Source organism: Callospermophilus lateralis, chromosome 4, assembly GCF_048772815.1.
Source record: "Callospermophilus lateralis isolate mCalLat2 chromosome 4, mCalLat2.hap1, whole genome shotgun sequence".
Classification (NCBI taxonomy): domain Eukaryota; kingdom Metazoa; phylum Chordata; class Mammalia; order Rodentia; family Sciuridae; genus Callospermophilus; species Callospermophilus lateralis.
The window spans coordinates 110,884,572-110,899,899 of record NC_135308.1 but is presented as its reverse complement, the minus strand read 5'-3'; positions in this window follow the sequence as shown (position 1 = coordinate 110,899,899).

Genomic DNA, 15,328 nt, shown 5'->3' with positions numbered 1-15,328 from the left:
TTTTTCTGGCTCTCTGGACCCATTCGTCTACCCTACTACTCTCTTGCCACCCCAAATATCTCTGAGATAACAAAACGCTGTTTACTTCTACCTCCAAGCCCGAACTCATCTTGTTACTCCTATTTTTAAGCCCTTTTTTTTTTAGTCCTCATGATTTAAAGCCCAGGTCAAAACATGTCTTAGATATTAATCTAAGTTAATGTCTCCAGATCTCCCAAAGTACAAAGTACTTCATACCTGTTACCGCTTTCATCACAACAAGCCAGGTTTTATCTAATTTGTGTGTTTTTCTTTTACCCAACGCCACTACAATGGTGCCTGCAGAATGGAGAGCCTGAGGAAACAACCTGGGTGTGATAGCACACTTCTGTAATCCTAGGTATTCTGGAGACTGAGGCAGGAGAACTGCAAATAGAGGCCAGCCTGGGCAACTCTATGAGGCCCTGTATCAAAATAAAAGGATGGGGATGTAACTCAGTAGGAGAGCACCCCATGGTAAGCTACCCAGGGGAGAAGAGAGGAGAGGAGAGGAGAAAGGAGGGGAGAGAGAGGAGAGGATCCTTCTAAAGAAACAAAGATGAATAAAACTGGTGAAAGTGAGGAGCAGCTTAAGACTTACACAGGAAATATATCTAAATAATATAGGGTCACAAGACCTTGAGATAAACAGTGCCTTGTGTCATAGTTGCTCAGTAAATATCTAAATTTAGTGGGATGCTAACATTACTCACATTTAAAATATCATAAAAACATGAACACCGCTTATGAAGAGATTTCTGAAGCTATAAGAAAAAAGAAAAAGTAGATACTGTTTATTGAGCTAACCTTGGATACATTATTTCTAATCCTCACTACAACCCTTCAAAAATATGTAATATTATCTCTAATTTGCAGGTAAGAGTACTTCCCTTTGTAAAATAAAATAATTTATCTAGGACCACACAACCACTTTTCAATCCTGTTATAGAACTAAAACACACACATACAGAAAATTAAATCATTACAATTCAGTGTGATTAACTTGGAACACTGAAGGAAAGAGAATGTAGGGCCTAAAATGGACTATAGCTGTAAACATTTTAAATACTATTTAAAAGATTATTCAGCTACATGAATAAGCAAAACATGCAAATTAAGAGCCACTAAATTTCCCTACCAAATTAGCACTTTTCAATACTCACTGCTAAAGTAACAGTAAAAAATTATACCAAAATACCAGTGGTCATATAAGTATTAAAATTTTTATTATATTATTCTGAATTTTCCTCAATTCTATTATAAGCATAAAAATGCTTTTCTAATTAGTGGGGTGTTTTGGTGGTTTTGGTTTTTGTTTGTTTGCTTTGGTACTGGGAATTCAACCCAGAGGTGCTTTACCACTGAGCCATATCCCCAGCCCTTTTTATTTTTTTTTTAGCAGAGTCTCACTAAGTTGCTTTGGGCCTAAACTGCTGAGGTTGGCCTCCAACTTGTGATCCTCCTGCCTTAGCTTCTGAGTCATTGGGATTACAGGCCTGAGCCACCGTTCCAGACTTGAGTGGGCTTTGGATGCCAAATGTCCAGCTTCATCCACATACAGTATAAGGACACACAGGTGGAATGAGAAGGCATCAGAGAAGAAAGTACAAATACAAATGAGTTTAAAAGACAAAAATAATTACCGCTAAGAAATGAGAGTGTGGGCAGATTTAGCTATAAAACTTTTCATTACTCCATGGTAGCACTAAGTAAAACCAAAAAAAGGACAGAAATGCTCAAATGTCCAATAAGAAGTATAATGCAAACGAGTGCCTTTTAATAAAAATACGCTCATTAAAAGCTTTTCAAGTTACAAACAGTACATACAGTGTGATTGCCTTTTCAGTTTTTAGTTACTATAGGCATAGTAGTGGAAAACTCCATAGTGTTCGCAGTGGGTTGTCTCTAAGTTGATGAGATTTAAAGGTCTTGTCTTGGGGTTTTGTTTTGTTGTCTTCATTTTCTTATCTGACCGCCCCACCTCAGTACTGGGGGATTGAACCCAAGGACTCTCTCACTGAGCTATATCCCCTGGCCATTTTTTTTATTTCAAAATAGGTCTAGCTAAATTACACAGGCTGGCCTCCAGTTCAGCCTCCCGAGTAGCTGGGAGTACAGGAGTGCACCACCATGGCGCCAGGTGCCTTCCCTCATTTGTTTGTTTGTTTTAATATTTTAAAAATAGCTATTCAACCAAGAAGAACTTTAGCAAAGTCCTATAAAAATTCTAATTACTGTTGCCAAAAGGAGAATGCTGAACAAATGTGTTTATGGGCTAAAAATTCTTTTATGGAACTCATTAGCAGTGTAAGACACAAAAATATTTATGATGTCGTAAAACTGCTGGAAAAAGTATGGCATTCAGTACAATTCAGTGTTTATTTGGCCCTCATTTTCTAAAGCAAAAATAAATGCTTTTTATAGGAAATTAAGTTGTTCAATTCTATCTCATTAACAAATGAAGTTACATATAATTTTAAAGTGTTTACCCTCTTCCAGCTGTTTAACATTTAATGCTGTTTCAACTCATTTTCAATTGACAAAAAGTGCACATATGGTGTTCGACATATTTTGAAATACATATACACTGTGGAATGGTTAAATCAAACTAATTAAAATATGCACTTTTTAAAATAACTAACACCTAACCCACTTATTGAGTCAACAAAATCCCGAAAGATTATTACGTTTCCTCATCTTTCCAGTCATTTTTAACATTAGGAAAGAAAATGTACCGCGCCGCCCTTCCTACGAATACGCCACGACTCCACTTTATAATAATTCCAGCCCTCCAGGAATCGCCCCCGGAAGACCAACAAGCATCTACTTCCGGAAGAAGTCACGCCTCCGACCCCGGAAGTGAGTGAGCGAGAAGGCGTGCGGCATTCTGGGAAAAGTTAAGAAGGCGGGAGTGGGGTTGTGGGTGTTACCAGGGCAACCGGAGGCGAATGACAGTTATCTGCGGTTTGGAGCGTTTAGCAGAAAAGGTTGGGATGCTCAGAGGTCTTTAGGGATGAGCAAAAGGGCCAATAGAGCCCTCCTCAAAGAAGATCATCCAATCGGGAGGTTACCGGGTCGCGTTTCACCGCGGGAGTGCTGGACGTGGGAATCTGGGTCGCGCCCTCTTTTGAGTATTGAGGCGAAATGAAGTGCAGTCCAGTGGCTTCTCCCTGTCCTTTCTCTAGTTTTCCGCTTCCTTTTAGAAAGTGAGTTGAGAATTTCTAAATTACATCATAATGTGTTATAATGTGAAAGTAAATTATTCTTGTTTTTGTAACTATGGAAATTTTTAAAAAGAAAAAAAATAATTTATCAGTAATCCAGCTATCAGAAGTAGCTTAAATTTTTAATGTATTACCTATCAATTTTTGTTCTCTGCCTAAGGTTTTTGTTTTTGTTTTTTTGTTTTTTTACATAGTCAAATTGACTTGGCGAAAACCATTTTGCTTTTTTCAATCTATGAATGATATTAATTGTGATGTTAAAAATCTTAGCAACAAGAAGGTATTGAGGCCTTAATGTAAATCTGTTCGCAGTGAGTTTGGATGCAGAATGTGAAGACAATTCTTTCAAGAAGTTTGGCTGTAAAGGAAAAGAGAGAAGGTTAGTAGCCAGAGGAGAATGGCAAGTGAAAGAAAGAAATTGGAATTTTTCCGAATAGGAAAGAGACTTACTGATGTGTATTAATACAAGAAGAAAAAAATTGGTAACCTGGAAGAGATTAGATACTGCCAAAAAAGAGGATAACTGACTGACTAACTCCCTAAAGAAACAAGAGGAGGAGCTATAGTTGTAGCTCAGCGGTAGAGAGCTTGCCTCATATGTGTGAGGCAATGGGTCTGATTCCCAGCATCACATATAAATAAGCAAATAAAATAAAGGTCCATTAACAACTAAATATATATATATATATATATATATATATATATATAAACAAGAGGAAATGAGATCCATAGATCAAGTACATAAATTGATTGGAGATAGAACTTGGTAGGAGGATGTCAAAGTGGGCATGACTGTTCAGAATTAAAGAACTATTACAAATTGGCAAAAGAGTAACAAAAATATATCAAAATATAGTCTGGTGTAGTGGTGTAGTCCCAGCTACTTGGGAGGATGAGAGTCAGGAGGATCACTTGATTCCACAAGTTTGAGACCAACAGGGCACTGATCAACATAGTAAGACCTTGTCTCAAAAAAGAAACACAAACATGCACACACAAGAGCTATAGATGCACATATCAAGCTGAATTATTAGTAAATGTAAATGTCACATTAAATGCCTGTTAAATTGTCAGAGATTAAAAAGAAAATGTGTGTTGGGCAAGAATTCAGTGGAACAGGCATTGCAGGTGGGAACAGAAATTGATACCCCCAGGAATTTTAGAGCTATCAAAATCCTTAAAATGCATACATACTGAGACTGAGTAAGTATACTTGTAGGAACTTCTCAAAATAATCAAAATTGAAAATATATATTGAACTGCGTAGAGTTCATTGCAGCATTGTCTGCCAACAAAAGACAGATTAAATATTTTATACCCATACTCCTTAAACATGATAGTTTCAGATAAGAGAAGTTCACTCACATTAGTTTAAGTAAGACTATCCTTGATATTTCTGTGGAGATGCAATCTCATTGCTACTCTGGTACACAGTGGGATGCTTTGAACCATCGAAAAATGATGATGTAGGGCTAGGGTTGTGGCTCAGAGGTAGAGCACTTGCCTAGTATGCATGAGGCACTGGGTTCGATCCTCAGCACCATATAAAAATAAAGATACTGTGTCCATCTATAACTAAAAAATATTTTTAGAAATGATGATGTAGAAGACTATAAGAAAAGGCTAATGAGATACACTGATTAGAGAGAAAAGTGGGTATGAAATCAGTGTGTAGAATGGTTCTTACCACACAGTGTCTTTTAGCTCTTTTGCTTTTTGTTTATCTGTGTTTTAATCAATGAATATATATTGTTAGGACAAATAAAATGTTCTTTAAAAGATGCAGATAAGCATTTTGGGGCAGAAAGTTGGGAATTGATCCTGCCTTGAAATAGATGACAGACTTTCTATGAAACAGGAAATCAAATGAAATAAAAAGCTTTAACCAGCTCTAATAACTATTATAAATGTTTTATGGATCTGTATTATTTGTTGATGTCCCATGTCTCTCACAAAAGACTGACATGCTTAGAAAAAGATATACACTATAATAGGAGAAAATGATTGACAAAAGGTAATTGGAAAACAAAATAAAGCCAGGCATATATTATACTCCCAAAAACTCATGCCAAAAGTTCCTGTGTAAGTACAAAAGGGGTAGCACAAATTGGACTCTTAAGGATCCTAACAACTAAAACAAAAGGAAAATATACTTTGATGTGGCCCATAAGGTTTTTCTTTTTTGCAAAATTTTTCTCCCAGAGGCTGGGGACATAGTTCAATGGTAGAGTATTTGTGTATTGTGTGCAAGGCCGTGGGTTCAGTCTCTAGCACTTAAAAAAAAAAAATCACAAGGTTCTCATAAGGAAGTAATACAAGATTCATCTGTTACTGTTGTAACTTAGGAACATCTCAAGAAAGGTTACAATCATCAATTAAGTAATTGCAAGTACTGTGAAAAATTAAAACACATGTAAGACAAAGTCCCTGATGTCATCTATTATATGTATAATATGATGAATAGGTAGTATGATAAATACTAGAGTAACTAATTTGAATAACAGTATTTTAGTCAAAAAAGTAAGATGGGATTTTACAGTACATAAAAACTTTCAATCAGTAAGGTAATATTTATGGTTGTCATTTCTTGCATGAATATGCCTATATAATGCTCAGCTCTTTAATTCATTAGTTCATTTTAATTCTTAAAACAACCACTTGTAAAATGGGGATACTATCCCATTTTACAGATGAAGAACTAGACATTTACCAAGATTAGCTAAATTGTCCAAGATTAGCTGGTTGCTAAAGAAAAGAACCAGGATTTCTAAGCAAGTCTATTCCATCCACCACTTTCTTAACTACTATTTTTAAGAGATAGCAATCCAGTAGATTTGCCAAGTAGAGATTGGGGAAAGATAACTGAGGTAGAGAAAAGAGCAGTAAATGGAATCAAAAACTGGGAAAAGCACAGGTTATGTTTTGGATACAGCACACATATCCTCACAAAAATCTCAGTAATATGGGATATATGCAGGTGAACACAGGAGAATAAAGCTAAAAAGATTGGGGACAGATTTTTAAGGACATTGTAACAATGTCAACCTAGTAATCTTTCTCACACAGACTTTTTGGTTTAAGCTATTAAGAATCATAATCAGCTGGGCATGGTAGGACATACCTGTAATCCTACCAACTCCAGAGGCTGAGGCAGAAGGATCTCAAGTTCAAAGCCAGCCTTAACAACACCCTAATTAACTTAGCAAGACCCTGTCTCAAAAATAAAATATAAAAAGAGCTGGGGATGTGGTTCAGTGGTTGAGAACCCTGGGTTTAATACCTGGTTCCACAAAACAAAAAAAAAGAATCATAATCTTTGGCAGAATATACTATAAAGTCATTGAATTTTTTACCAATTTAATAGAAAATTGTTTCTTAGAATATTTAGTTATGCACAGCACTTATTAAAATCAGAATTCAGCCAGATGCAATGGCACAGGCCTGTATTCCTAGCAGATCAGGAGGCTGAGGCAGGAGGATTTTGAGTTCAAAGCCAGTCTTAGCAAAAGCAATATGATAAGCAACTCAGTGAGACCCTGTCTCTAAATAAAATACAGAATAGGGCTGGGGATGTGGCTTAGTGGTCAAGTGCTCCTGAGTTCAATCCCCAGTACCTCCCCAAAAAATCAGAATTCATCACTATTAGGAACTTCCATTTATGTGGTGTGTGTGTGTGTGCACGCGCGCATTTGTATGAACTTTCTGTTCTTGAGACTATTTAATATTTTATTGTTTGTCTTTTTTAAATTTTTAAATACTGCATAAGAATTATTAGATACTATGTAATTTTCAAGTATTGTAGGTTTTTTCCTAATTTTTCTTGAAATGTACCAATATTTACTAATCTTTTCAAAATCATAGGACTATTTGTGACTCAAGATGATTTTTCAAACACATTAAATATTAGATATTTTCCCAATATTTTAAGGTGCACTTCTCACCTATGCATATTTCTATGGATTTTAAAGAAATCTTATTAACATTCCCTAGGTGTTTCTTAAAAGAAATAAAGTGGATGATATAAGTCCTAAGTATGGTAGGTGGCAAAGTATATTATAAACTTTTGTTCATCTAACTGAAAAAAAAAAAAGAAAGAATCATAATCTTGTAGGGCTGAGACAGTATGCTCACAAATTCAAGGCCCACCTGAGCAATTTAGAGAGACCCTGTCTCAAAAAAATAAAAAAGAACTGGGGGTATAGCTTGGTGGTAGAGTGCTCCTGGGTTCAATCCCCAGCCACCATTCCACCCCATCCCCCAAAAAAGAACCATAATCTAGAACTTCACAGAAAGTTGGCTTGTGAAGGGTATAGCTTACCTGATAAACACCTCATTCTTTAGGCATATGGTACCTAAAAAGCAGAGTTTTAAGCACAAAGATCTTGAACCTGAAAATTCTATATGAAAGCTATGGGTGACAGATTTGACAGTGAAACTAGATTGGAGACTTAACCCAGCCAGGTGGAGTGGGAGGTCCAATTGCATATAATAGAATCCTTTATAAAACTGAGTAAACCAGGCATGGTGGCCATGCATGTCTGTAATCCCAGTAACTCAGGAGGCTGAGGCAGGAGGATTGCAAGTTTGAGGGCAGCCCAGGCAACTTAGTGATATCTTGTCTCAAAAAATAAGGGATGAGAATGTAGCTCAGTGGTAAAGCACCACTGGGTTCAACCCCTAGTTTCACCCCCCCAAAAAAAATGATTGGGTAAAGGGCATAAGATTATAACTCTTAATATCCCTTTCAGAACTAATTCTGTGATCATCTAGACCAGAGACTGCATGTCCCTAAATTAGGGACTAAAAAGGTTTCATAAATGAGGAAATGGACTACATAAAAGAAAAATAAGGAGTGATAAAGATAGATAGGATTATGGCTGAGTTTAGATGTTCCATGTAAAACTTCAGTCCATTCTCACAGAAAGACATAGTATTTGTCAGAGTTTCTGATTTTTCAGGAGAAACAGGAAAGTCATATTTTAAAGAATATTATACAGAACAAACAAATTTTAAACTTCTACCAAAGGTGAAAAGGCTTTCTGCCATAGGTGAAAAGGCCTAAACAAGAGTGATAAGTGTTTAAGTTAAAAGAATTAAATATGAAGAGAGAGGAAAAAATAAAAAAAGGACCAAGATATACCCTAGGTAATGAGGATATGTTGAGCATGGGGAAAATTTATCATTAATTAATGTGTGTTCACAAATTTAATTTGTGTGTCCAAATTCAACTATTGAGTTTCAGAACTCTGTGGGATTTATCTGGAGAACAGATACAGGAATGTAAAACAGAAGTCTGAAAAGAAAAGATGAAAGAAAATTCAAAGATGTAAGACTCACTCTTTCAATAAAGTTTTATTAACCATATATCACATTATGAATTTATTATTTTATGAAATTTAAAACCCTATGAGAGCAGAAAACACATTTTTTCACCACTTACCCAGCATCTGGTACTTGATGTATGTTGAATTAACAAATGAAAATACAAGACAAAGTGCTTTGTAGTACAGGAAATGCAGGATTTAATTAGAGAAGCTTATAATGCTGGGTGTGGTGGTACTCACCTATAATCCCAGCTTCTGAGGAGGCCTAGGCAGGAGCTTCTGAATTCAAGACCACCGTGGGTAATTTAGCAAGACTCTGTCTCAAAAAATAAAAAGGGCTGGCTGGGCGTGGTGGTGCATGCCTGTAATCCCAATAGCTCAGGAGGCTGAGGCCAGCCTCAGCAATTTAGCAAGGCACTTAGTAACTTAGCGAGACTCTGTCTATAAATAAAATATTAAAAAGGGTTGGTGATATGGCTCAGTGGTAGAGATCTCTTGGATTTAATCCCCTTACCATGCATCAAAAAAAAAAAAAAAGAGAGAGAGAGAGAGAGAAGTATTTGAGATTGCCAAGAAGAAGAATGAATAGAGAAACAGTTTGAAGCCAGAACCTTGAGAATCACCCCCATATAAAGAAGGTAAGGAGGAATGGACAAAGTAAACAGGGAAGAAGTCATCAGAAAGAGAAACATCAGAAGAATGAATTTCACAGCAACTAAGAATCCAGGTGACAAGAGGGAAAGGTCAGCCAGCACTAATACTACAGAAACACAAGTCATCAAGGAGGATTCCAAGGCCACTGCATTTAGTGATTAAGACAATCATAACTTTAAACAATTTTTAGTTGTTCAATGAATATTAGGAGAGGAGCTGAAAAGAGCAGTACTGAGAGGCTTATTGATTTTTTTAGGGGGAAAAGCTAGGAGAGATTATGTGTAAAACATAATGAATTTATAAAGCAAGATTTTGGAGAATTCAACATCAATGAAATCCAAAAAAATGAAGGAAGTCATTTGTCAAGAATCAGCATTATCTCATAAATGCTGTTCAATGCCAGATATTTATTTAATCTCTCTCAATATGTTTTCATGTTCAATAACCTATTGTCTGAGCCCAAGGATCCACACATGCCTAAAAACTAGCTTTACCACTGGACTTCCCAATTAAATGAGCCAATAAACTCTCTTTTATACTTAAACTTAGATTTTACATAGTTTTTTGTCATTTACTACTCAAAACATCTGAAAACAGAGCTATGCATTATTAAATCATTTCTTTTTCTGCTGTGTCTTGTCTTAAATGTATTACTCTGTAATGTACTCTATATTCTTCAGTTCTCACTAAATTAATCTATGGCTGGCCTCAATCTTACAATCGTCTTGCCTTAGTCTCCCAAGTAACTAGGATAACAGATGTGTGCCACCATGCCTGGCTCACCATATTTAATATACGGTAAATTAAGTGTTTAAGGCCAATTAACTAGATTTAAGAGAGAAAATAATTAAATCCTCACTTTAGTCATCATTACAGAATAAATTGCAAATGGATTTATTACTTAAATGTAAAAGTTGAAGTCTGATTCTCAATGTTGTTCAATGCCAGTTATTTATTTAATCTCTCTCAATATGTTTTCATGTTCAATAACCTATTTTATTTTTATATTATCTTTATGACCCCAAGATAACTTTTGCTATGCTGAAAATAGTATTAGAATCCTTAGCAGTATTGAAGAAATTTTTAAATATCTTTTAATATAATTTTCAATTCTAGAAATTTATCCTACAGAAACAAAATATTTATAAAGATAAGTATTAACAATATAGCATTAGAATATCAAACATAGTACATGTGGAAAAACTTAAGGTTTGAAACATCTATATCATAGATATAATGTACAGGGGTGAAAATTGATTCTTGAAGCAAAAAAACAGAACTTATTTTTTATAAAGCATAAGTATTCATAAAGTACATAAACAGATAAACAGTATGTATGTGGTATTTGAACTTTATAGGGAAGTGATTAAGGAAGAAACATCTAAAAATTCTCCTTATGGAGATAAAAATAATAAAACAGCCTGAGAAAAATTGATACATGTAGTTCAGTACCAACAACTGTTTAAAAATGTGGTAGAATTCTGTATATTTACAAGAGAGAATACATAAGATGCATTAAGTTTTAAGAAAACAATTATTTAAAAAAATGCATAATATGATTCCTTTGTAAGGTATATGTTAGTACAAACAAAAGGATTAATGGTATTTTTCTTTGGGGTTAAAATTACAAAAAATGGCTGGGTGCAATGGTGCTCCTGTAATCCCAGCTACTCAGGAGACTGAGGTAGGAGAATTGCAAGTTTAAGGCCAGCAGGCAATTCACAAGACCCTGTCTCAAAATAAAAATTTTTTTTGTTTTTATTTTTCATTTGTTCTAATTAGTTGTACATGAGAGTAGAATGCATTTTGACACATCATACATAAATGGAGAATAACTTCTTATTTATCTTGTTATACGTGATGTAAAGTTACACAGGTCATGTAATCATATATGCGCATAGGGTAATAATGTCCAAAACCTTCTACTATCATTTCTACACCCCGCCCCCTGCCCCTTATCCTCCCTTCACTCCCCTCTATTCAAATTACCTCTATTTCCCACCTGCCCCTTATTGTGAATTAGTATCTGCATACCAGAGGAAACATTTAGCCTTTGGTTCTTTGGGATTGGTTTATTTCACTTAGCATAACATTCTCCAGTTCCACCCAATTATCAGCAAATACCATAATTTCATTTTTAAGGATGAGTAATATTTCATTTTGTATATATATATAATATTTCATTTTTAAGGGTGAGTAATATTTCATTTTGTATATATACCATTCATCTGTTGAAGGGCACCTAAGTTGGCTCCATAGTTTAGCTATTGTGAATTGAGCTGCTATAAACATTGATGTGACTGTCAGCAAAGTATGCTGATTTTAAGTTCTTTGGGATAAACTAAGGAGTGGGATAACTGGGTCAAATGGTGAGTTCATTTCAAGTTTTCTGAGGAATCTCCATACTGCTTTCCAGAGTGGTTTCATCAATTTGCAGTTCCACCAGCAATGTATGAGTGTACCTTTTTTCCCCACATCCTCGCCAAATCTTGTTGTTGCTTGTATTCTTGATAATTGCCATTCTGACCGGAGTAAGATGGAATCTCAATGTAGTTTTGATTTGCATTTCTCTAATTGCTAGTGATGTTGAACATTTTTTTCATATATTTGTTGATAGATTGTATCAAAATAAAATTTTAAAATGGGCTGGAGATATAGCCTGGATTCAATCCTCAGTACAAAAAAAAAATAATTACAAGAATGTTCAATTCTGTGTATAATGTTTACATCTGAAGTGGAGGGTACTGGGGATTTAACCCAGGGTACTTAACCACTGAACCACATCACCAGCCATTTTTATTTTTTTATTTCGAGGCAGAGTCTCACTAAATTGCTTAGGGTTTTGCTAAGTTGCGAGGCTGCCACTAAACTTGAGATCTTCCTGTCTCAGCCTCCCAAGACTTCAGATTACAGGCCTGCACCAAGCTACATTTTTAAAATAGCACTTTAATAATAAATAATAATAAATGAAGCTGGCTGGGCACAGTAGCACACACCTATAATCCCAGCAATTTAGGAGACTAAGGAAGGAGGATCACAAGTTCAAGACCAACCTCAGCAACTTAGCAAGACCCTCTCTCAAAAAAAAAAAAAAAAAATTAAGACGGAGAGCCTGGGGGTGTTGCCTGGTAATAGAGTGTCCCTGGATTTAACTTTCAAAAACAAAAATAGATTCAGTCTTTCTGAAGTACAATTTAACAACATACATCAAAATGTTAAATATGCATACCTTTGAAAGCAGTGATACACCTAGGAATTTATCCAAAGGCAGAATCACAAAATGTAAAATGTTCATTACAATATTAGTTAAAAATTGGAAATGATTTAACAGGCTTATAAATAAGAACTTTTGTGTGAAAAAACATGGGTTTTTTGGTTTGTTTGGGGAGTTTTCGGGTTTTATTTGTTTGTTGCTATGGTTTGAATATGGTATGTGTATGTCCCCCAAGGATTCCTGTGTTGAAATTAAATCTCCATTGTGATTTAAGAGAATAGAAACTCAATCCAACAGTGGTGTTTAGAGGTGAGGTTTTAGGGATATGATTAGAATTAGAAAAGATCATCAGGGTAAAGCTCCCATGATTGAATGAATACTAGTGGTTATGTAAAATAGAAAGAGAGCAGTCAGGAGGGACATATGATGCACTATGCCATCTTGAAACTGCCAGCACAAAGGCAGTCACCAGATGCAGACCCTCAATCTTGGCCCAGAATTATGACTCAAAATAAACCTTTCTTTTTATAAATTATCCATCCATTGACTTTTACAGTGATCTTATTTATGTAAATTACTTCTGTGTATACTTACACATAATATTTATCAATATGTTAATAATGGAAGCCAGGCATAGTGGAGCATGCATGTAATCTCAGCAACTCGGGAGGCTGAGACAGAGGATCACAAATTTGAGGCCAGCCTCAGCAAGTTAGCAAGGCCCTCAGCAACTTAGATCCTGTTTTGAAATTTAAAAAACAATTTTAAAGGGCTGTGGATATGTCTCAGTGGGAGAAAGCTTGCCCATATGTCCCTCCTGACTGTTCTCTTTCTTCTTACATGTAAAGCCCTGGGTTCAATCCCCATCACTACAGGTGGGTGTTGGGGGGAGATGGGGGGGATATATAAACTCCCATGTACTCTCAGTTAGCTTCAATTCATACACAATCCTATTTCATCTGTATTCCCAGGTACTGCCTCCTTACCCTAATTTTTAAGCAAATCCAATACATTTTATCTGTAAACAGTTTAATATATCCTTCTAAAAGATAAGGATGCTTTTTAACACAATCTTAATACCATTATGGTACCTAGAAAAATTCTTAACAATGCCTTGGTAAAATCAATTATTTCTGATCAGGATTTACAGTTTCCTGATTGTCTTTTGAATTGTTTTACAGTTTTGAGTTTCATATATTAAAATTTTTCATATATTTTTAATATCTAGGTTATGTGTCCTTTTTTTCATGTAACTCATTACACTAGGCTGTATATTCTAAACTCTAGGAGTTGGCTGACCCCTAACATTGACTGGCCTAGGACAACAACAGTACAAAGGAAGCCCAAATACTACATATCTAAATATATTAAAGTTATAACTCAAGCTAACATTATAATATGCTCTAGATTTCTACCTTGACAAATATATTCTTTATGACCTGGAAGACCAGGTTTAAATTTAGAATTCTAGTCTCTTTGGAGTTCCTCTTAGATTGTGATTGCCCAGAGAGCTGGCACATGGCCCACAGAATGTCCTCATTTTCTTCCCACCCCTGGCCCCATCCTGATTCCAGGAATACCTCAAGCCAGGCACAGTGATGTATACCTGTAATTCCAGTGACTGGGGAGGCTGAGGCAAGAGTTAGGAAAGTTCCAAGCCAGTCCTGGCAACTTAGAAAGACACTGCCTCAAAATTTTTTTTGATTTTTTTTTAAATAAGATAAATGACAGCGGAATGCATTACGATTCGTATTACACATATATACCACAATTTTTCATATATCTGTTTGTATATAAAGTATTTTGACACCCAATTCGGGTCTTCATACATGTACTTTGGATAATGATATCACATTCCACCATCCTTGCTAATCCCCTGCCCCCTCCTTTGCCCTCCAACCCCTCTTCCCTATCTAGAATTCATCTATTCCTCTGATGCTCTCCCTCCCTACCACACTATGAGTCAGCCTCCTTGTATCAGAAAAACATTCAGCATTTATTTTTTGGGGGGATTGGCTAACTTCACTTAGCATTATCTTCTCCAACGCCATCCATTTACCTGCAAATGTCATGATTTTGATCTCTTAATGCTGAGTAAAATTCCATTGTATATATATGCCACATTTTTTTTATCCATTCAACCACTGAAGGGCATCTAGGTTGATTCCACAGTTTAGCTATTGTGAATTGTGCTGCTATAAACATTGATGTGGCTGTGTCCCTGTAGTATGCTGTTTTTAAGTCCTTTGGGTGTAGTCCGAGGAGAGGAATAGCTGGGTCAAATGGTGGCTCCATTCCCAGATTTCCAAGGAATCTCCATACTGCTTTCTATACTGGCTACACCAATTTGCAGTCCCACCAGCAATGTATGAATGTACCTTTTCCCCCACATCCTTGCCAACATTTATTGTTGTTTGTCTTCACAATAGCTGCCATTCTGACTGGAGTGAGATGATATCTTAGAGTAGTTTTGATTTGCATTTCTCTAATTGTTAGAGATGCTGAGCATTTTTTCATATATTTGTTGATTGATTGTATATCCTATTCTGAGAAGTGTCTGTTGAGGTCCTTGGCCCATTTGTTGATTGGGTTATTTGGTTTTTTCGGTGCTTAGCTTTTTGAGTTCCTAGCGTTAGTGCTCTATCTGATGTGTGAGGTGTAAAAATTTGCTCCAAGGATGTAGGCTCTCTGTTCACCTCACAGATTGTTTATTTTGCTGAGAAGAAACTTTTTAGTTTGAGTCCATCCCATTTATTGATTCTTGGTTTTAATTCTTACACTATAGGAGTCTTATTAAGGAAGCTGGGGCCTAATCCTACATGATGAATATTAGGGCCTACTTTTTTTCTATCAGATGCAGAGTCTCTGGTTTAATTCCAAGGTCCTTGATCCAT